This window comes from Sparus aurata, chromosome 17, assembly GCF_900880675.1.
Source record: "Sparus aurata chromosome 17, fSpaAur1.1, whole genome shotgun sequence".
Classification (NCBI taxonomy): domain Eukaryota; kingdom Metazoa; phylum Chordata; class Actinopteri; order Spariformes; family Sparidae; genus Sparus; species Sparus aurata.
In genome coordinates, this window is record NC_044203.1 from 14,307,060 (window position 1) to 14,329,482 (window position 22,423).

At 41.6% G+C, this 22,423-nt stretch overlaps 1 protein-coding gene across 3 annotated transcripts in view; it reads left to right on the plus strand.

Annotated features, from left to right (window-relative positions):
• The first annotated feature begins 401 nt into the window (after nt 1-401).
• The window catches only part of LOC115566882 (C-C chemokine receptor type 2-like), a 41,548-nt gene continuing 19,526 nt past the window's right edge, over nt 402-22,423 (plus strand). Inside the window, exons 1-2 of one of the 3 annotated variants that reach the window (XM_030392931.1) lie at nt 402-429; nt 2,241-2,330. The gene's annotated coding sequence lies outside the window, so the exon portion shown is untranslated. Of the gene's footprint in view, nt 430-2,240; nt 2,331-13,072; nt 13,097-22,423 lie in introns of those variants that run through there. The other 2 variants (XM_030392932.1, XM_030392933.1) reach the window with 2 other exon arrangements.

A 22,423-nucleotide genomic window follows, 5' to 3' on the forward strand; every position in this document is an offset into this window, starting at 1 on the left:
GTGTACTGGACCTTCATCATACGCTTGTAGTTTGGCTATGTTTAGGCAACAAAGATAATAAGTTAGGTTCAGGAAAACATTGTGATTTGAGTAAGAATAACTATATACCTCAGTAACATCAATTACAAATGTACCTACATTAGGCAAACAACCTCTGTTATGTATGTGAGGTACCCTAACTAGGTCAGTAAGTAAAGAGAACTCACTGTTGACTTCTTGTTAGGTTGGCAAGCTGCTGTCTGTCTGTCCGTCTGTCGGAGCAGCTCCTGCTGTCTCCTCTTGGTGTGATGATTGTCTGCAGGTGTGCCAGAGTCAGGGAGGAGCCAGCAGCTGCACCTCATCTTCATAATCAAGACTTCTGCAGACACTCTGCTCAACCCTCTCCACCCTGCCAGTCTGTTGCTGCTACTTCAGTCAATGCAGCCACGTGTAAGCCATTTTATTATTCAGGGTTCTCTTTTTCCTGGTGTTTTTGCCTGCAAGTAACCTTGTTTTTCCATCTCCTCCAGCCCTGAGTTATTCCTTTCTGATGAGGTTAGCATGGAGCTGTTTTTCAGTGAAAAAGCATTTGAAACCCAACCAACCAGCAGATAGGCACAGTAAAGACTAGCTGGTGAACATAATGGAGCATTTCGCATCTAAAGGGACATATATTCCTGTCAAGAGTTGGTAGAGACCAAACACAAGAGCTAAATGAGAGTTAATAATGAATAATTATTTTGCTCTGGATCTAATTTATATACAGAATACGAGCAAGCAGCAACTTGAAAGGTAAGAAAAGACTATGTCAGTGTTTCTGCTGTTTTCACATGGCCAAGAATAGCAGTTTTAACACACAGTTATCTGTGATGGAGTTAAATAACCTTTATTTGCTGTAAGAAGAACTTGCACCTCTTGTTACTGTTACTCTCGCAGACAGCAGGAAGAGCCATCTAAACTTCTTCGCTGTGCACTTAATTGCTGCAGTAGCTTCTTTAAAAGAGCTGATAATGGTCATTTCTCATGTAAAGGTTATGCATTTGTTGTTAATTGGCTGTAAGATTAAACAAATGCGGTAGTCAATCTTTGCCAGTGCCACGTTCTAAGAAGGTAAAGAAGTATTTTACTTATTATTATCGTTATTTACACAATGTAAATAACTGCTTTAAAGGTCCCATATTATACTGTTTTTCATCAACTTCATACAGCTGTCAGAGGTCCAGTAACACTGTATTCGAAATGCATTGCCCCAAACCCATCTGTGGTCCTGAATTTCAGCTGTCTAAAAGTCGCTCAAGTGAGCTGTACTGGGAGCAGGCTGTTTCTGTGTCTGCACCTTTAAATGCTAATGTCAACACCTGCCTTGCCTGCTACACGCCCCTCTCAGGGAGAGGATGCCGCTTACGCTAGCGGCAGCATGCACTTCTGTTTACGGTGGATGTATCGTTATGGCTCGCAGAGATACTGTCGTTCAATCATACCAGTTTGACCCAGAATCGGACCCAGAAGGAGAGGCTCCTGTAGAAGTACAGACTCTGCGGCTGCAGCAGGTCGTTTCAGAATGGTTGGTGTCTGAATAATGTTAGTTTGTTCAATGTGTTGTTACAGTTACTACCATGTAGCTAATGGCTAACAGCTAGCGAAAGCTGTGTTTGTCTCCAACACAGTCTCCAAACTCTTGGACACTGACGAACCGCATCCACACGTTGTCATTAAAAATAAAACGCAACCACAGTCTCTTCTGTTGTTCTGTAGCTGGGACAGAATATAGGCACTGATATTAATTTTTACAACCAACAACAGAGCAATTTGCGTGTCAATCTCCGAGCAACGACATTGCGAAACACTGCTATCTTACTGCTGGACACACCTAACTTCACCTTGGCGATGGACTCCCCCCTTTGGGATATCTTCTATTATGAAAATGACTATGAAAATCTCTCCTTTCGTTATGTAACGAAAGGAGCTGAATCTGAACATCCTGTAGGAGCGGCGTTTTACCAGTGGCTGGGCTGCAGAGACCATGAAGGAATCGTTTGCTTTCCTCATTGTGGGAGTTAGTAGGCTCAGGGAGGACCAGCTTATATATGTAGAGACCAGAGAAAACGTGTTTTTCATAATATGGGACCTTTAACAATGTCTTGCTCTGTCGATATGTCTGAAAAAAGTTCAGAGATCTACTGCGGTCAGTATCATTTTGTCTGGTTAGCAGACAGAGTTTGTTTATTTTGGAAGATGCTCACAAACCTTTTACTTTTCAGGTTTGTTGGCTGGCTTTTGCCGCTCTGACTGTATCATGGAATCTGACACCTGGCTGAGAGATTCAACTTCAGCTGTCAATTGGCACCATGGTAGGTTATAATGTGTTTTCCCTAAGGTTAGCTGCTTGCCAACAGTCAACAAAACAAAATAAACAAAAAAAACATCTTGAGCCAAGCAGCTTAAAAGTCCCTTTATTGTGCAGCGGGAAATTTGCCGGCGTAGGTGCAGGTGAAAACCCACAGTGTTTATCGACTGATATGAGTGATACTGATCTGAAAGTAGTTATTTCCTCTCCACTAGGCTGTCATTTGGCTGGCTGAGCGAATCCAGCCTGAGCCTCAGCCTATTCTTCCAGTGCCAGGCGGCTGGGTGATTAGTGCTGTGGCAGTCTGCGGTCGGCAGCTCAGTGCTGTTGCCTGATAAAGGGTCAGGCTCAGCCTCACACCCAACGCCAGCCTACCCTGCCACTTAGCATCTGTTTCCTGTCGGGCTGCTCGCAGTGAACAACACCAGGTCTCTGTCCCACCTTTCTTCCTCCATAGCCAGGCTCTCCATTAAACAGATCTCCTTTTGCCCCTGTTCTTTTTTCTTTTTTTTTTTTTTGCTGCAATGCATATCTGCACTGGTGTGAGAACATCCGCTGATTAATCTAAGTCAAAATCACAGTCAGAAAGCCAACAATGCGGTCAGCCTGTAGCCAGACTTTCTTCATCGACTGCAGAGGGATAGGAGACCGCACAGAGGGGGGCAAGAGTTAGTTAATTGGATATTATATCGAACAGACGTAGTTTAGAGCTGAGGGAGAAAATAACTTTTGGCGGTAACGGTACAATTGCAGCAGCATGGGAGATAAAATGGATGTGATTCTCCCATCAAAGAGCAGGTTCATTGTGTTGAGAACGGCCTTCTACAAAGGACTGAGATTGGAAAAAGAGATGGGGTTTTTCATCTTTTCACAAGATGATGGACTGCACTGATATACTTTCTAATCAGATCCAGTGGTGTTTTAGAAGCTTTTTAACACCAAATCTCAAAATGAAATCCGCCTTAAAGAGAAATTCAAAGGCAGATGTTGCTGTAAGTCCCAACGCTAACGGTTGCCATGATGACTCACTGTTGCCTGATACCCGTAAGATTGCTGTGTGGGAAATGCTGCGGTGCAAATGCAAGATTAAGGAAATCCGGGGTATCATTGTTTTATCATAGAAAAATTCTACTTCTATGCATTAATATGATTTTAGTTTATGAAAAAGAAAGGGCAAAGGTGAAGCACAGACAAAAGAACAGAGAGGTCATGACTTATTGATTGAGTTGCTTTTAAAAACGATTCCTTTGTGTGAGTTTCATAACACAAAGGGCCCTCGAACTGCACTTTGAAGCTTTGAATTCTTGAACCATCCTAAAGGAAACGTTATTATTTCGAGCAAACTCGTTAGAACATGCATCGGAAGTTCAATGCAGCGTGGCAAAATTAGCAATTATGGCATCCACGGAGAATGTGCGGAAGTCATTGCAGCTCACCTTGAAGGCTCCTGGAGGGTCAGCAGTAGGATGCTTTTAATCTGTTAGTCCTCACATCTTCCGCTCCACAACCTTGCAGACACGGCCTGAATTTCATTATGCACTTCTTACCTTTGACACAACGGTGACAGTCACTGTTAGTTCCCTTAAGAAGTTTTCTTTAGGCATCACTCAAAGCCGGCAGATCCATCAAGTTATGATGGAAAAATATTACTTTCTGTTCTCTGGTGAGATTCAACGCTCAGTCAGATGAATCTCTCCTCAGAATTCATCTCATTGTTTCATTTTCAATCACAAACACGCACGCACGCACACGCAAGCTCTGTTCCATTAGTTTGGCTGACTTTTCAGATTGCATTGCTAAGCATTATCTGAGGCTGCCTCGTGGTTGTTGCTAATTGATGCTGCAGTCAGTTCATTATTTTAGTCCCCCTTGGCTGCTCAGATATCTGATTCATACAAACACCCCGCATTTAATCAGTGCGATCACACAGCCATGGAAGCAAACATAAGAGGCTTTGACGAGGGTCTATGGCCATCGCATCATGCATGTATAGGCTTTCAATACTGTGTAAGGTGTACAAATGGCTACACATGTTATTATTTATCTCTGATGAAACGGAATTCCATAGATTTTGTTTCCTGATTTGCTATTTGCCATTCAAAATGCAGTAGTTTATGAATAATGTCAACCCATGCATGAACTATCCAATTAAAGGCTCAAAGACGGCATGAAATCTGCAGGTCACGTTTCAGATTATGATTAGAGTCATCAAATGTGCATGTTTTGTATAAAAGTATGATGTCTGGATAGTTAATAGTTTGCACACAGGGGTAAATTTAAAGCGGGACCTCAGTTACTAATGCTCATTTTGCTGCTGTGAAAGATTCAAAGAATCCGAGGGTCAGACTGTCCTGACTGTTCCTCATTAGGCTGATAGATCAAGGACGGTTCATTTTTGGATTTCATTGCAGCTGTTCACACATGGTTTGTAGTGCTTGATGATATGCCGACAGTCCTACACCCACCCACCTCAATAATCAGATATTATCCTATTTGAGCTTTTACTAGCCAACATAAAGTAGAGTACCAAGGTGATTATTCAGAATTATGATGGTGGTGATAAATATTGGCCTTGCCCGCTAAAGAGGACCAGCAGACGCCAGAAACAGCAGCTATTACAGAGCTATAAATGAGGGAAATCCCTCAGCGGCAAGGGATGACACCAAAGAATATCCAAAGCAACCATCATTTTGGTTTTGTGCTGTACTCAGAATATCTGTCAGCTATCTAAGGGACATCAAGGATTACTTTCAGTGGCAGACGGACTAAAATTACCACATTGGAACGCATTATTCTCTGCATAACTCCCGCAAATGATGCATTTAAATGTCATGATCAACACGTAATGGACCTTATGCCACTGGCAAAAATTCTCTCAAGCAACAGAGACTGTATGCCTCTGATAAAAAGCAGACAAAAAGAAAGACAATTAGGACGTGGAAAAGAAATTACCAACGTCATTGATGGGCCTGAATAGAGTCCCAGAGGAAGAAGAGGTAAAATGTAACGCTTCGACAAAAGGACATTAACACAGACCCCTTTATTACTTTGGGTATAATGACCCACCCCTCCCCCACCCACACTCCATTCTTGCAACCCATCAAGAAAAATAATTTTCTTTCATTGGTATAGTGGAAAAGTATAGCCTTCAAATACATCAATGCTATATTCCAACATCGTCAGAGGGAGAGAAGTAAGCTCAGATGTTGTTGTTGTTAATTAATCCCTCGACATCCTCGACTCCTTTTCAACCCTTTCAGATCACTTCCCCCGGACAAATTTTGTATTTGACAATATATGCAAAGGAAAAATCTATTTCTTTGTATTGTAATATCGAAATTAAATCATGAATCATTGAATCATAACTATATAACAAAACATAAAATGTGCTTGCAAAAGCTTGAATCAACCAATTTTAATAATATCCTGTCATCCACCCACCATCATCGTCTATGTCTCTAATGTTTAGTGGCACAGAGCTGACATTCACTTGTTTACTGGCTTGAAACAGTATGGCAGGCAGTGTCAGCGTGTCTTTGGGTGTTCGCGACCTTAAACCTTGTTCCATTTCTGATTCTCTGTCTCTGATGGATGCTGCCAGCAAGGTCACTTATGTCCTGCCTGCCTATTTCCAGTTTCACTCACAAATGGAGCTCAGAAGCAAGACACTCTCAAAGTGCTGTTTTATCGGAATTCCAGCACCTGGAGCCGTTCACTTTTCATAAATCCAAATTAGGCTTTGTTATAGAGTGTTTAGTGAGTGCAGATTGATGTGTCGTTACGACTGGTTGCAGCACACAATCTGGTTACTAAATATCATGAACTAGGCCTATACGGTGTATCTGTAGCTAACAGATCTTATAGATGAAACTTAACTTAACCAGACATCTGATCAGTATGATGTTTGATGATGAAGATTTTAAATCGTTATGCCAATACCACCGAACTAAATAACAACACATCACATGGCAGTTATGTCACAACTCACAGTGCCTTTGTTTGCCATAGTATATTTTTTTAGTATAGTTTGAAATGCAGTTTTTTTTTTTTAGAACAGATTTCTGATAAATCTACATTGTATTACTTTTGACTGTATAGCGCCCCAGTACACGTTTCCTATATTGATTTATACGTTACAATGTATTGTTGCTTAAGTAGTTAAGACATTTTTAGGTTTTAATAGTGCAACCAAATTTAGTCCTGGTTTGAATTTAGCTCTTAGCTACTACACTTAGACTAGTAATGGCTTTACAAAAAGCTGATGCAGCCTCTCCTGGACTCCAATCAGTTTTATCCCAAAGGTAAAGACTGAATTTCAATAAGCACCGAAAAAATATTCTTAAAGTGTTACTTTTTCATTTCAGTAAAGCACTGGAATCCAGGTTCAAGTCCATAGTTGGCTTTTGGCTGCTTTTGCCCTTCAGTGCTGAAACAACTGAGAGTTTACTTTTCGCAAACCCACCAACTACCATATTGATAACCTTGAAGGCAAATATTAGGGAGACATGAAGCAATGTTTCTCATTACAGCGCTCACTTCATTGGATGTAATTACCACAGACACTTGAAAAGTTGTGCAGCAATTAAGCCAAGTCACATAACACGAGCTCTATTATCACACAGCATGGAGAGGTATCCATGTTGAGATACAGTGGAAACGATTACACTGCTGTGTCTTTTCTCCACATTGGCCACGTTCAGAATGAGCCGTGCCGGTGAGTAATTGCCGAATAAGTAAGCTTAATGAGCAGAGGTGAGCACTTCAAATGTGAATCATGTCTTCACATGCTAATGATGTGGGAGTTCATTTCAATGATAAAGAGATGTATGTTCTTGAATCATGCTGTAGTTACGAAGGAGGAGATTTAAAATTTGAATAGAAAGCTAAGGCAGGATGGTGTTCAAGCCAATCCAATATTTGAACTAGTTGTATGAATATTTGATCTGAAGAGAGTAGAAGTGACTGCTGTGTAGGCGGAAAGGCTGGCAAGATTATTGTTTCATTTCTTTTAACAGTTTATTCGCTGTCACTGGAATCAAACTGCAAAGATGACACAAAGTTATTGATTGCATGATAAAGCTGATTTCTTATTCAGCTAACAGGGAAATAAAAGAAGCGGCTATATTTCTGAGAATGTCCTGCCTTGAACAAGTTTAGTATTCTGACTTATCTGAGTTTACCTTAAGATACTTTCAAAGCTTGGTCTTTTCTTCTTTTTTTCTTTTGCGATAAGCCAGCTAACATGTTTGGCTGCAGTGTTGTGTCATAATCTTCTCGTACTAACCTTTCTCTCTCTTGCCAAGTCAGCCGAAGCTCAAAATCTCCAATGATAACCTGTAATAGCCTCGACCAAAGTTCTGCGAAGCTGGATGGGTTTCTGCACAATGGCTCGTTGGTAACACTTTGAAATTGTAGTGACAACCACAAAAGGGATTTTTGGGTCCTTAAGGGCATTCTTGTTGTCAATAACTGTTTCGCCACAGGAGTCAGTCCACGTGAACAACACGAGTTAGATTTCAGCATTTGCATTTGTTCAAAAACTTCCCAAATTGACAACCCAGAGGCTGGGCTCATGTTTATTTTAGGCTCGACTCTAATGATAGAGGGAGGATGTAGAGGGAGAGAGCAAGGTAGAGGACTGGAGTGCCCCCATGGTCCCAGACACAGATGGACAAGATGAGAGGGGAACACAAGCACAGCTGAGGCCTTGCAGCGTGGAGTTTTATAAGTCCTGGAATCAGCGATCCTGGCTCTGCTCTGATGACACTGGCTTTACCGCCACTCAGTCATTCACCGCTCTCACCAGGAACCCTGGGGACTCGACTAGCCGAGCTCAGTTGCGTCAAGATTAAAGCCACTTTTCCCCTCTAAGATCAAAAGTTTTCCTGGGCTATGCCAAACGTGTCTCCCTTGGAGTGACGATGGTTCAATTTCACAAGTACAGAAATGACCAAAGCCATTAGGAAACAGGGAAGTGAAAGTCAACTCTAAGCACATCAAAATGATGTGCGTGTACTATTTAAGCTGAGTTTATTTAGTATGCACGCCATCTGTTTGGGCTTAAATGTTTTGGCTGCATTGAACCAAAGTTTGAATGATCACCTTTGACGTTTTACTGTTCCAAATGACCTTAATCATTGGAAGCCTAACATCAGAGCCTTTCATAAAGAGTGTAGTTTGTGGCAGATGGATTGGTTTGACCTATTATAACTGCCGTCCTTTATGGCATCCCTCAAGCCTCATGCATAAAAATCATGTTTGTCGGAACCTTACACAGGGACAATGAATTTAATCCTTTAATGGGAAAAGGAAGAATAAATGTATCCGTTCAGGCATGAACTCTTGTTTGTCCGGCTTAAACTCTGGTTGTTATATGCTGTGTTGGATGAGTGTATCCACAAAATGTCGTGAATGGAAAATGTATAAATTGTCAAAAGTTATCTGTCTGGCTTCACACTTCCTCTAAGATGAGGCACAAAGCATACTTTACCTGAACTCTGCGGTGCACAGAGAGACCAGTAATCTTCCACCGGGGCTTCAGCAGAGAGGAAGAGAAAGCACACAATAGCATCATCCACTTCTGATCCATTTTGTGAAGGGAGAAAAATGAGAAGAGAAAATGAACACATTGCCTCAACCTCTGCCCCAACAATTGCAGCGAATGGAAAAAGAAGAAACATCCCAACAACAGTGAAAGTCCACTGCTGTGGCTTTGTGTGAGCTTTTGTGCGTGTAGTGTTAATGGAAGGTGAACTAGGTAGTAGACTATTTAGGAAGAAAATTTCACGTGATCCACATGAAACCCCCAAAACAATTAGTTATGATTGTATGTAATCCACATGTGGAAATGCAAATATTCAATTCATGTGTGACATTTATGTATGGGGCAAAAACACAAACTAATGGGAGAATTGTTATGATGCCAGGATTGTTTGGCATTATTGGAACATGCAGGTTTTAGATCCGGGACAGTCCAGCAAATGAAGAGAATAATCAGGACGGAAAGGGGTGCATAGAGTATTTCACAACACTAATCCTCTCAGCCTTCACCTCATCCTCTTCCTCTCCTGTCATAGCGGGAACTTTCAGGTAGGCAACGCAGAACAAAGTAACTCCACAGGCCAGAGCTGGTTTCCAAGGTAACAGCGAACGGGCCCCCTTTGGATCGAATGCCTAATTTCCACGCCTGTACCCATACCATGACTGCTGAGGCTACAGAATGTATATTTGAACATACTTTAGGACTGCTTGTCCAAAGTGATCGCCGGTGGCAGAGGTGGCCACAACGTGGAGGCTGAAATACCAGAACAACAGAGCAACACCTCATTAGTGGTATCACGCTGATACGGCCGCTGAGTTTTTCTTTCTTTGCCTCGGTCATCACCGCCATCTCGCTGTGTGTTATGTCACCCTGTTCTTGTTCTTTTCTCTTTCTCACCACAGTCCTCAGTGTAGCTGTTTTGTTTTTCTTGTGCCCCTCACCTCCTCCTGTTGTCTCTTTCTCCCCGTATCACATTGTGATCTCTGATGCAAAGTGTCCTCAGGTGGCTCTTTTTGTCCGTGTCAGACTGTCAGTTTATGAAGCCCTCACAATCCCTGTGTATATAATTATCACACTCTCCTGGAGAATGATGAGTTATCTCACACCAGCTGTTTTCACTTTCAGCGGTTGCCAAACTTAAGGTGGAGGTCTGATCGATTCAATTGGCCTCTTGAACTTATTTACACCAGACAATTTGAGTACTCCTGTTTCTTAACGCCCCTGCAAACTAAAAGCAACAAGATTTCAAGAGAGTTATATATGGTTGTTGATGTTGTTGTTGGTTGTGTGAGATATTATTTAATTTTATCAATATTTTACTATCCTCAAGATATACCATTTTCATCCAAAAATGCAAAGCATTAAGTTCCAGCTTCTCAAATGTGATGATTGCCAGTGTTCAATTGAAAATGTTCAAATCATTTTATTGAAGTAGTGTGAAGGTTTCAATTTAAATTCAATAGACAATAATAGCCCCATCTCAACCAACTACAACTGTAAAATGCTCTTTAAAGATTAATGTATGAGGAATAATGATCTGATGATATAGTACATTATGGTCTAAGAGTCACAGGGGCCGTTTTCCACATCGATTTGTTTTATTTTATCCAAAATTTTACCTAAGGGTACTTTTAAATTTACAGTGCAGGACCTTTACTTGCAGTAGTATTTTTACTGTGTGGTATAAGTGCTTTAGCAAAGGGTCATCCTCCATCACTGGCAACAAGAAGTGGGTTGAAAAAAATACATTTTCTCTGAGTTTTCATTTTTTAGAGTTCAGCCAAACTTTCTGGCATTTCAGGCCATTTTAATTTTGAACTCTGTGGAGTGTTATTGTTTAACTCACATTGACTCACTGTCCTCCCATGGTCCTTCGACAAATAGTCTAATGGCTTCGCAGACGTTGTAATTTGTGTGCATCGTAATGACTGTTGCCCCAGGCTATTTGCACAGTTTCCCAGGACGCCATGTGAAGGTCAGCGCGGCATCACAGCAGACATTAAAGACGGACTTAATTGCTCGGACAATTGACAGTTGACACACACATGCACGCATGCTTGCACGCCCAAAGCTAATCTAAGAAAGCTGCACGCTTGCCCACATGCATATTCAGGCATATAGGACATGGGATGTCTGACATGATGATTGTATCTACCATACATTGCTCCCATTTCATCACACTGACAGGGAGCACATCAGCGGGTTGCTTTTATATTTTTGTCAGGCAAATAAAAAGGTTTTCCTCCCTCATAACGCATTAAAAAAGTAATTTTCATTTCTTGACATGTTGGTAACAAGCTTTTAACGGTGTGAAGCATATTTGTTGTCTTGTTGTCTGTTAGCAGCATTGTTGAGGTGCTGCAAATTGTCTTTTATCTCCATGAATGAGTCAGTCAAAGTGATGTTACAGTCTGATAGATCACTCTACCCTACATCTTTCTGTTTAAACAGATGCATCTGAGGTCGTCGAAAATGCACAAGTGTGATAAATGTGCACTTCAGAACAAGGCTGCTACAACTCTGTAATGCTCTTTAATCTTAGTGTACTCTGATGTTTGGAAGGCACTTCCTGACATCTTTCTGACATTTCTCTGTCATGATCGACACCACAAACAACCAGGCCACAGGACCCTTAATCAAGCAGCACATCTTCGACTTTGATATGGAAGAGCTCGGCTCAAAACTATTCTCATAATATATTTTTAATAAATAGTCAAGGAGACGAATTTAGGTTAGGAGCATAAAGATGAAATTAAGAACACAGAGGACAGAGTCACACGTGGACAATTAGCACAGTGATAATGTTGAACTTTTTCTAGTTTAATTAACTGTGATCTAATCTTCATATTCTGCATGCACTCCATGTCCTCTGGATGAGAAACGACGCACCCTCATCAATACCAATGCTGAAACATTGTATTTATCTTTCTCAACATTCCAGAATTTGTTCACTATATAGCAAACACATTTAGCAATAATATCACGTTATTTGTAGAACATAAACCGGGAGAAAATTTGCGAGCAAGAGCTAATTGCCAAAAAAATTAAGGCAACATTGTGACTCCTTTTTACATTAGGTTGTAAAAAGGAATGTTGGGCGTATTGCAACACAATACGGATCCCTTCTCGTAGTCTGACACATTCTGTGAGCAGGTTTTGCTCGGCCTGTAGACGCAAACAGCAGCTTGCTGTTATTGGTCTTGATGAATCCCACAATCATCTGGCCTCGTGATAAACAGCTTTTTAAGCACTGTGAGATTAGAATTTTTCGCGGCTCCCATCAATTATTATTTGAATCTGGTTGTACATGAAAGTCATAGAGTGTGACAAAAAGACTTTTCTGAACACCTTGTGAGATCTATCACACCTTTTAGAATTATTCTCTCTGAGTCTTTAAGTTTAATTGTCCCACATTTAATGGCTGCAATGCAATACATCACCAACACGGAACACTGTTTCACAGAAATAGAACTTAGGAGCACATCATGAGGCTCAGGAATGCCTCTAGACTCTCACACTGAATAGTTCCAAGAATAAAAGAAGCACAGCATGTACTACATGTGCAACAGTCGAAGTCAGAAGAATGAACAACCTTACTGCAGGCGTGTAAAAAAAGGCTCTGTGATGTTCTAACTGTAGCTCTGAGTCAACACGTGATTTATAGCCTGAGCCTATTCTGACTTCATTACTTCCTTTCAATCTTTCATGAACAGGATAGATAGATAGATAGATATCATTTTTTTCTTTTTTGCAATGATTCTCTTTTCATGAAAGATTGAAAAGGAAGTAATAAAGTCAGAATAGGGTTAGCCTTCAGTTCTTTCAAAATCTCCCTGAGGAATTAAACACTATAGACAGTTAAGACTCATAATCAATAAGTTTCACAAAACAAATGGAAAATTTAGTCATGGCCTTTTGCAAACTTCGCAATCTGTTAGCATGCAAATGAGATTTCTTTTCTCAAAATACAGAAAGGTTGTCACTCAGTACAACTAAAATGCACTGGTGAAGGAAACATGCATAACATTGGGTGCCCCTCGCTTGCATTGTAGTTGAGAGTGAATCCTCTGCCTGGAATGGTTTCAAAGGAAAGCACAGCGCAGCATTGTAAAGACTGTGAAATGTGAATGTAACACTCAGGCACTCAAATGATGACCAGAAACCCAGAACAGCTTGCTCTCTTCTAATGTGCACTCTTCTTTCACTCGAGATTCAATAACCAATGGCAGGTAATGGCTGTTTTTACATTTAAAAAGCAGTGTTTGTGTCTGTGTGACCATGTAGAATAAAACGTTAAACGTTAACGGGAAGGTTTGTATATAATATGGGGTGCTGATCAGACATGGCTGAGTACCAGGTGCTTTTACTTATACAGGGATTGTAATTGCGATGGGTGGTGGAGACAGGGTAGAGAGTACAGCAATCTAAGCAGGTGAATTGGCAGCTTTGCCATGGCTGTGCTGAGCAGACTGCTAAATAAGGTTTTTCTGTTGTCCGGAAAAAAGCTGTGACCATGGCAAGGGAAGAGAGGGTGAGGTGGGGAGAGAGGCGGGACAAGGGATACCGAGGAGGAGTAAAAGCAACAGAGAGAATGAGGGAGAAAGATGGAGAGACAGGGTGAGGAGGGAGAGAGACCCAGGGAAGATGGACAGCAAGCATGGCAGAGTGAGGACAATGGAGGGTAAGGAGGGAGACAGTGTGAGACGAGCACCTTAGAAAATCAAGCAGCCAGTCTATTCCCAGGGGAGGCAACAAGGCTGGCTGAGGCTGACTGATCCAGTGCTGTGCTGAACTGTGTGAATGGGGCCAATAACAGGCTGAGTAATGGGATTGTGCCACTGCAGATTGTGTGTGAACAGGTTGGGTCCTTGGGTGTTCCCACACGTCAGGTTAGCACTGGCCTGAATAGGACTGGACTGAACAAGAGCCAGGCCTGCCTGTTGTGCTCACCATCTAAAGGCTCGCCATTTTAGTTTTAAAGGATAAGGCTGGGGGATATTCTATATATTTTTTTTTATTTTTATTTTTTTTTTTTTACAAATTCCATAAAAAGACTAAAGCCAACAATGAACAGATCCTCCTATCAAGTATCAGCTGCGAAGCCAAACGCCTGATTCGGCTTATTGCTCGGTGTCACAGAGCTCCAGTCTTGCCAAAAAAAAAGAAAAAAAACATTGTTGCACTGGGTGACATGTGATAAACATGGGCACTGCAATTTGTTTCAAGTAAATTGCACACAACCATTCTGGGGCGTAAGTAATCACATAAAGTGAAGACCGTTTCATCTGAAGTGTGTGGGTGGTGTCTGTATCTGCGGAGACCCTGCCCTCTGCCTCTATTTTCTTATTTTCTAAGTATTTTGCTTTGTTCAGGACGTTTCTGTGTGCCAACTTTTGGGCAGTGGCGTGCAGTCCCAAGCCAAGAACAATGCCAAGGATGTAAGGAGGAGACTCTATAAAAACATATCAACTCAGTTACATCCCCATGTCCGGCTGAGCTACAGACACACACATACAGGCAGGGCACAGAGGTGATGAGCAGAGAGGGTGAAGCGTACACTTAGGATAAATTCATACAAAATCTGACAGGTTGTGTGGATGTGCTTATTTGACTTACACATCGTTATTGAAACAATTAGAAAATAATATGTAATGACAACCACTGCTCTCTCTCTCATTGAGCCAGGCAGGAAGGGCTAAGTTTGAATGGTGGTTTTGCAACAGATCCTGATCCTATTTTTTTTTTTTCACCTTTTCAGCCTTACCTACTCTACGATTATCATATATATTGTATGAATTCGAAATGCTTAATGAGATAGTGATTTCCCTCACTTGCCATTATTACAGTGTATTTCATGTATCATTAGACACAACTATATATTTATTATATTTAATAATGTAATAATTCTCCACTGGGACTGATATGTCCGCTCTGTCCTGTCCTTGTATTAGACTGCTCTGTGATATGGTCCGTTAATATTTCAAAACGTTTTTTTTTTTTTTTTTTTTTTTTGTAGATAGAAATGTTTTTTGTGTATGTTAGGACATTGGTGTCATAACTATCGACACAATGCGCTGCTCGCCAGTTACCCTAACCTCCACTTTGCATCAACAAGGAGAACAGTAGCCTAATCCACTGAGGGCAACTCACACTGGACATTAGGGTTAAAGTCATTATGTAAAACAAAATGTGAATTTGGAATTTGAACAAATTATTTCACATCTTTTTTTTTTTTTTTTCACAAGGTGATTAAAGGACCAGTGTGTAGGATTTAGCAGATTGCAACCAAGTGAGTACCCCTCACCTTGCCTTTCTCTTCCAAGAGTGAGAAAACACACAAAAACATAAAAGGGCCCTCTCTGGAGCCAGTGTTTGGTTTGTCCATTCTGGGCTACTGTAGGAAAATGGCGGTGCAACCTGGACTTACTCCCTGGCTGTGTCCGAAATTCCATACTAACATGCTATTGAGTATGCTAAAACAGTATGTGAGATTTTTTAGTATGTCCCAAACCTTAGTATGAACCTAATAGTACGTGAGGTGCATACTATTTACGGTAAATATTACAGTATGCAAGCACTGGACACTATGCCGGCATAAATATCCCACAAAGCAATGCAGCGGTGACGACAACAACAACACAACAGACAATGGCGGACAGCCACAAATGCAGCTCTGCAACAACGCTCTGATACAACGCTTCAATTTAAGTTTCTAACGGTAGCCGTTTAATTAACATTAGCTCCTTAGTTAACTCAGTTAACATTACAACCACAACAGTGCGTCATCATAAGTGAAACCTTATACTTAAGTAAAAGCCACATAAAACATGTTTTACACAAGTATTATTGCAGATTGCCAGTAGAGGTAAGGTTGACATGGGTCACCACGGTTACGCATCTCCAATCCAACCGGCAACAGGCTCTCGGGAATTGCGTCACTTCCGCGCTAAGCAGTGTGTCTGAAAAGTTGCATACTGCTGTTATTCACTCAAAAGTATGTTGAACGATAGTACACATATTGAGTATGTAGTGTATAGTATGGATTTTCGGACGCAACCCCTCTGTAGATATTAAAGGCTCACTCTAAGGTAACGTAAACACCTCTTCTTACGATTCTCAGTTTGAGGTCATTATACACTAATGAAATCAGATATTATGATTGTAACCTTCCTTTTCGATCAATATACCACCATGAATCCTACACAGTAGACCTTTTAAGATATTAAAATCTCAGGTCTAATCAGTCTGTGTATGTCAGCCTGTCTCAAAGGATAAGATCATCTTCTGAAGTAAGTCATTGGGCTCCATATTGATGTGTGGTTTAGTTACTGTTGTTCACACAGTGTCAGTCTGGATTAGAGCCACCACTTCTCAACACCCCCCACCCGCGCTTTGAAGCCCTCTTGCTCCACATCCTGCTGGTGGTTTAGCACACATTTAGCAAGTCCCATTTCATTAGTCTCACTATGTCCCTCACCTTGTGGCACAGCTCAAGCTGCTGCTGCCCCGCCATTTACATTTCCTCGTCGCCTCTTTGATGTTTGTCCATCAAATCAGCCGCTCCTGAATGTTTGTTGGCATGTGGGCGAATGTATGAGTGTGTGTCAGAGTGCAGGAGTAAGTCCTGATTGTAGCAATGTGATTCAGCTGCACACACCGCTATGATCAGGGAATTCATTTAGTAGTTGAACGCGTTGCTAATGCTTGGCTCAAAGCGAAGATGAAGAAGGTGGCGTACAAGCAGCCTCGCAGGATGAGTGCGTGGCCAAATGTATAGCTGTGTGCCATTTCCACACCAACACAAAATGCATTTACTGGTCCAGATGATGAGTCAGACAAAATGAGGATTTCTTTGGAGAAATTTTAACAGCATTGATTTAGGATTATTCAAATGAACATCCCACTTGCTGCAAATGTTGAAGGGGGAATAGAATTAATTGGCGAGCCCTCAAATCCACGATTACTGCTTGGATTTTGCCCCATACTAGTGTGACAATGCTGCTACAAAGAAGAAGTCCCTGGCTCTTCCTGCTGGTAACTGAGATCGCTCTTTAACACTCTCAAATACCTCAATTTTCCACCACATTTAAGGCCCCTAACGTCCCATTACTTTGGATTAACTAGTCACAAGTGCCACCTCTGACAGGGCTACAGAAGATGGCCTAAGGGTTTTTCACAGCCTGTGGCACTGTTCTATCTTGCCCTGCCAAGGTGCTGAGGGAGGGAGAGGAGTGAGTGAACATGAGAGTTTAACTGGCTGTAACTACCTCCAGCTTGATAACATCTAGACCTTGGGATTCTTGTGTGTGTGTGTTGCTTCTTGAATGTGTTTTTATTCAGTTTGATTTCATTTGGCTCCTATTTGCACTTAATGACAGTGTCATTAGAACAGTTGAAAGGTTGCTCTCTCCATGCGTAACGTTCCACTCTGCCAAAGTGTTGTTTGTTGGGAGAGATTTAAGTGAGATTATGTTGAATAAAGTAGAAAGTGTGGACGCACAGTGAGTCAAAGTCACTGCTCGACTTAAAAGGTGTAAATCATTATAAAGTACCCATGAATTGGCACCTTCCTGAAAAACTGTTTCTCAGGCAGAGAGTCCAGTTAGCCGGTGAACATGGTGGAGCAAAGATATTTCCCCTCAGGAGGTGGTGGAGACCAAAACATTTTGGACTTTCATTACTCAGGTAGCCAGAGGCATGACTCCAAATAAATCCTGATGATGGTCTACATCTGCTGAATGTGTAAGTAAGCAAATGTTTTCTAAAAAATATCCTTCAAAAAACCCCCACATAAAAGTCCAAAATGATGCTCATTTTCACCTCTTTCTGCATCAGCTCTGCCAGTGTTTTGCCAAACAAGACCGTGTTGAGACTCTGGCTGAGGGCGGTGGACATCACAACTTCATGGTAGTCCTGATGGCTCTTCTGAAGGCACAGTTTCTGAATATGAGCGATGGCATTTCTCTGTGGATTGAGCATTTTCATATTTTCACACTTATTAAATAGCACCTACCTGCTTTATAATCAAAAAAGGCATAGACATCTTACTTTTCTAGAATATAGGAACTTTATGGGAATACTGTCAAAGTTTTCCTTACAGCTTGTTTCGCTGTTTCTATGTGGCCAAAATCATCGATCACATTGCTTTAAAGGGGCTCTCCCCTGATTTCACACATCAATTCAGTTTACTGGATAGAGGGGGCTCTACAGAGCCTGTGAAAATGGCTAATAGTGTCATCTGTGGCAGAGGAGTTTTATTAAGTCCGAGAAAATATACTCCAAGAGGCACCATTTGAGAAGTTTCAGCCTGTGCCCGCGGAGAATACACATTTATATAAAGAAAATTATGTTTTACCAAACAAACACTGTAAGTTGCTGGAGCACTGTTGAAATGGATGCATGCATGAGTAAACTGACAAATATTATGCGACAGAAATTGGACATGATTCACACTGGTGGACTGCTACAGGATGTGTGACTCCTGCAGCCGGAGTTGGTGGTAATTAGGCCGGTAGGTGGATACATTTCATTATTCCTCGAGAAAGACGTGGCTAAGCCCTATGTTCCCATGTAATCCCTTCACTGCACGGACCATTATGACTCAGCCCCGATCCACTAAACTGAAAAAAAACAAAAAGGCCTCACTTTTTCTCCAGCAACAGCGGGCCTGACAAGCCAGGTGCCCCAGGCTTACTGACACTGGCCCCGTCTCTGGTGACTGAAGTCGCCTCAGCACAGAGCTGAAGCTTCCTCCTCTCAGGTTGAATAGGGCTGGAGGGAGTGCAGTTTAGTTCCCCTTGTTTAAAGATAAGATAAGGCTAACGACTGTAATAGCTCCTCAGAGAAATAGATACTCAGGATAATAGAGATCCACTGTTCCTATCAGTCCAGGTATATTGGACAGAGCAGAGGTTTTTCAGCTGGGGGGAAAAAAAGCACTGATGAGCTCTGCTTTGCATTATTCACACAAAATGACCGCAGTTACTCAGTAATTATCCAACATGGCAAGGAATTATCATCCCCTCACTGTCTGATTTTTTTGTTTTTCACCATCATTCATCAGTCTCTGCTCTCTTGCTATTTTGTGGAAAGTGAAAATGAAATGCACAAAACAAATCCTGGACAGATGATGAAATGTAAGAGTGGTTTCAAAGGTGTGTGTGTATATGTGTTTCTTTCTAGTCTTTTTTCAATCCCAAATGTAGTGGGGGTTTTTTCTCCTCATGAATCTTTCATGGAGAACAAGGTTCATTCTGCAAAGTCAACCTATTCTCAACAGTTCTGTGCAGACACTCTCAGGGACACAAGTAAAAACCCAAGACAATAGAATATGCCGCTTAATGTCAAAGAGGCTCAAAGGGCCATTGTGGGCAACATGCCCTTGGGAGGGATGTTACTTTATGAATTGAAATTTGAAGCATTTTTTCTTAAGGTGACTTATGACTGAAGAAACTCTGATTATCAGCCTTCAACCATTCTTAACGGTTTGGAGGCACCGCAGATGAGGCCTTTGTGGTTTTTGACTGTTGATTAAAATGATTCCTCTTCATAGCATCAAAAAACATAATTAGAGATCATCACCAAGCAGGTTATGCGGTTCTCCATCCAAGGCAATGTCCAGTCACAATAATGTTTTCCATATAGTTATATTGAACGCGGCAAAGAGAGATTGAACCGTATGGAGAAATTATTCAGTTGCAAACAAAACAGATAAATCAGCCATAATCCCAGCTTGATTTCATCATGGTCACATCTCTGAACAGCTGTATGTCATCACAGGTTTGAGAATCATAGGGAAATAAGAGCACAGCAGTATTTTTTTTTTTAATCTTGTCTCCTGGCTTTTTATATCAGGTCCTGTCCTTGTCTGTGTTTTGTTTCAAACGACTTTTTTTGTTAAATGTTAGCTGTGGGCAGGAGCGATTATCCCTTCTGCCCACACCTTTTACTTTGTGTAGTCAGGGCCTGTGCGGCACCCTGAAGCTTTAGTATGCCACCAGCCAATTAAAATTTGGGCACTGAGATAATTTGTTCTGCGTTTTTACCACAAAAGATCATTGTTGCATGCTGACTTTGACCTTAGGAAGGGCAAATTATTAAGAAAAGGTGGTATTCTTTTGCATTTGTTTGATGTCAAAGCTGAAGTCTTGCATACTTTAACAAGTGATGGGTTTTAATTTTATTCAGGTGGGGATACAAAAAGGTGCAATTAAAGTCTGTCTGTCTGTCCCTCATCTCGCCATCATCTCTGGAGAACGCAGTTAACCTTTGGACACTCTAAAAAGATGGAGGAAGGGTTTAAGATCTTCCTGGAATCAACTGGTAAATCTGTCCTTCTGATTCTCATGTGTGGATCTTTGTTTTTTGTTCACTTTGAGCAGCCTTTCGTTGTGTCGCAGCAGAAGCAACAAGTGGCATCCTGAGAAGTACCTCGTGTGCCATTCTTCATGAATGGTTTTGTGCATCCACCCATCCGTCATGATCTCATGCTCACGCTGTGAGATTTGCGCGTTCTCCGCTGTCCCATCTGCCCAAATGGCCAAGTGAAAAGAGCAGAAGTGGTGCCTCTGTGCCCTGTTGGGTAAACACTCAGAGCAGAGCACATTAACCTTCACTTGCTTTTTTAAATATTTTATTCAATTTTTGCATAATAAAAAAGGTTGGGCTCCAGGTCTTACTGGTAATGACACTCACATGAGAGTGCTGCTCATGTGTTGCATGTTGCATGTTGAGTGTGTGTGTGTGTGTGTGTGTGTGTGTGTGTGTGTGTGTGTGTGTGTGTGTGTGTGTGTGTGTGTGTGTGTGTGTGTGTGTGTGTGTGTGTGTGTGTGTGTGTGTGTGCGCGCGCGTGTGCGCGCGCGCGCGCTAAAAACAACAACAAATTTGGGTTACTGTGCTCCTGATGTGCATATTCAGATAGTCAGTCTGCCCGTGTGCAGTGAATGTCAGAGCTCTCAGTTTCTCTCTGTCTGGCATTTTGCATCTGCAATTAAAGTCCTGACAGACAGTGTCACTATAAAATGTCACAAATCCTTCCCACAGCAATGACAAACAAATTCTACAGATGAATCGTAACAAAACTCAGTAGGGCACCCGGCTCCTCCTGAAGAAGTAACTTAGATTTCACTCGCACACAAAAGGTTAACCCGGGTCAGGCATACTTCTGTTTGGTTCCTTTACTTTCTTCTTCCTTTCAAATGTTCTTTGGCACTGTGCAGCACTGCACCATCAGGGACACTGCAATACAGGCTGGGACTGGCAAACAAGAGCATGAACTCAGGGATGAGCACAATTTCAAGACGAGTGGGCAGCAACATAAAGGCCAAGGTATGAAAGTGTACTCCGTGACTTGTAATTATGTGTTGCTGTATCTTTTCTCCTCCAAATCAATAATCCAGACACCTCCCTGGGGCTTTCATTTCAGATATTTTCTCCTTTGTTTTGCTTCTTTTATGGTGAGCAACAGTGGTGAAGGAATTCACTTAACTAATCACTGTATTTATATGAGTAATCTCACAAATACCACACTTTAAAACCACTGTATTCAGGTACAAATAAGAGTATGTGAATGGAATTTGGAAAACGCACTTACGTAAATAATTACTTTTGTAGTTGCTGACATTCAAAATACATTGAGGGCATTTAGCAGAAGCTTTTGTCCCAAGCATCTTACAGTAATTCATACATACACTGGTGGCGGTGGCTGCCATGCAAGGCGCCAACCAGCACATCAGTAGCAGTTTGGGGTTACCTTGCCCAATACAAGGACACTTTGAAATGCAGACCAAGGGAACTGAATCAGTGACCTTCTGGTAACAAGACGCTGGCTCTACCCCTGAGCCTCAGCTGCCCCTTAGAGTTAGGGTGGAGCTCATTTAGGACCTCACCTACTTATTTTCATTATGAGCTTATCAGCTGGTTATTCTCTCTATGAATTGATTGGTAGCCTGGTTTGTTATAGTTTGTTATAGCGATGTCTATCAAACAGGCATCTGATGATGTCTTTGTCGCCACGTGTATGTAACTTAGTTATGTTTAGTCTCAAAGCTGCCAGCAATGTAACCGAGTGTCTTGGCATACATCGCAGCATTACCTACATGTTTACTTCAGGATACAAGTTTTAAAACTGTAGGAGGCACCAAATCACACAAAGAGAACAAAAGAAAAAGACTCAAGTAAGTACTGGTACTTCAAATCTGCACTTAAGTACAGTACGTGAATAAATGTGTCCACAGTCAATCAAAACCACGGCTGAGTAGACTGGCAGGCTCTGTTGACGACTTAGATCTTGAAATAGTGGCACTGCATACTCAATCAATCTTTTCACTTCCTTCTGTTGTCCAACACCGAATAATCATACCCTACTTGCTGTGTAACATTGATTTCCTGTGTGATAATGAATACACACTGCTCTGGAGTGATAAAATGTTCTTCACCACTCGGTCACAGATGATGACGACAGATACCTCCCATTTGTTGCTCATTGTGAAATTGTACTTTTTGTGTAACAGAGTACTCACTGAAGCTCCCTTTGACTTTCTTTTTTTGGGGCGGGG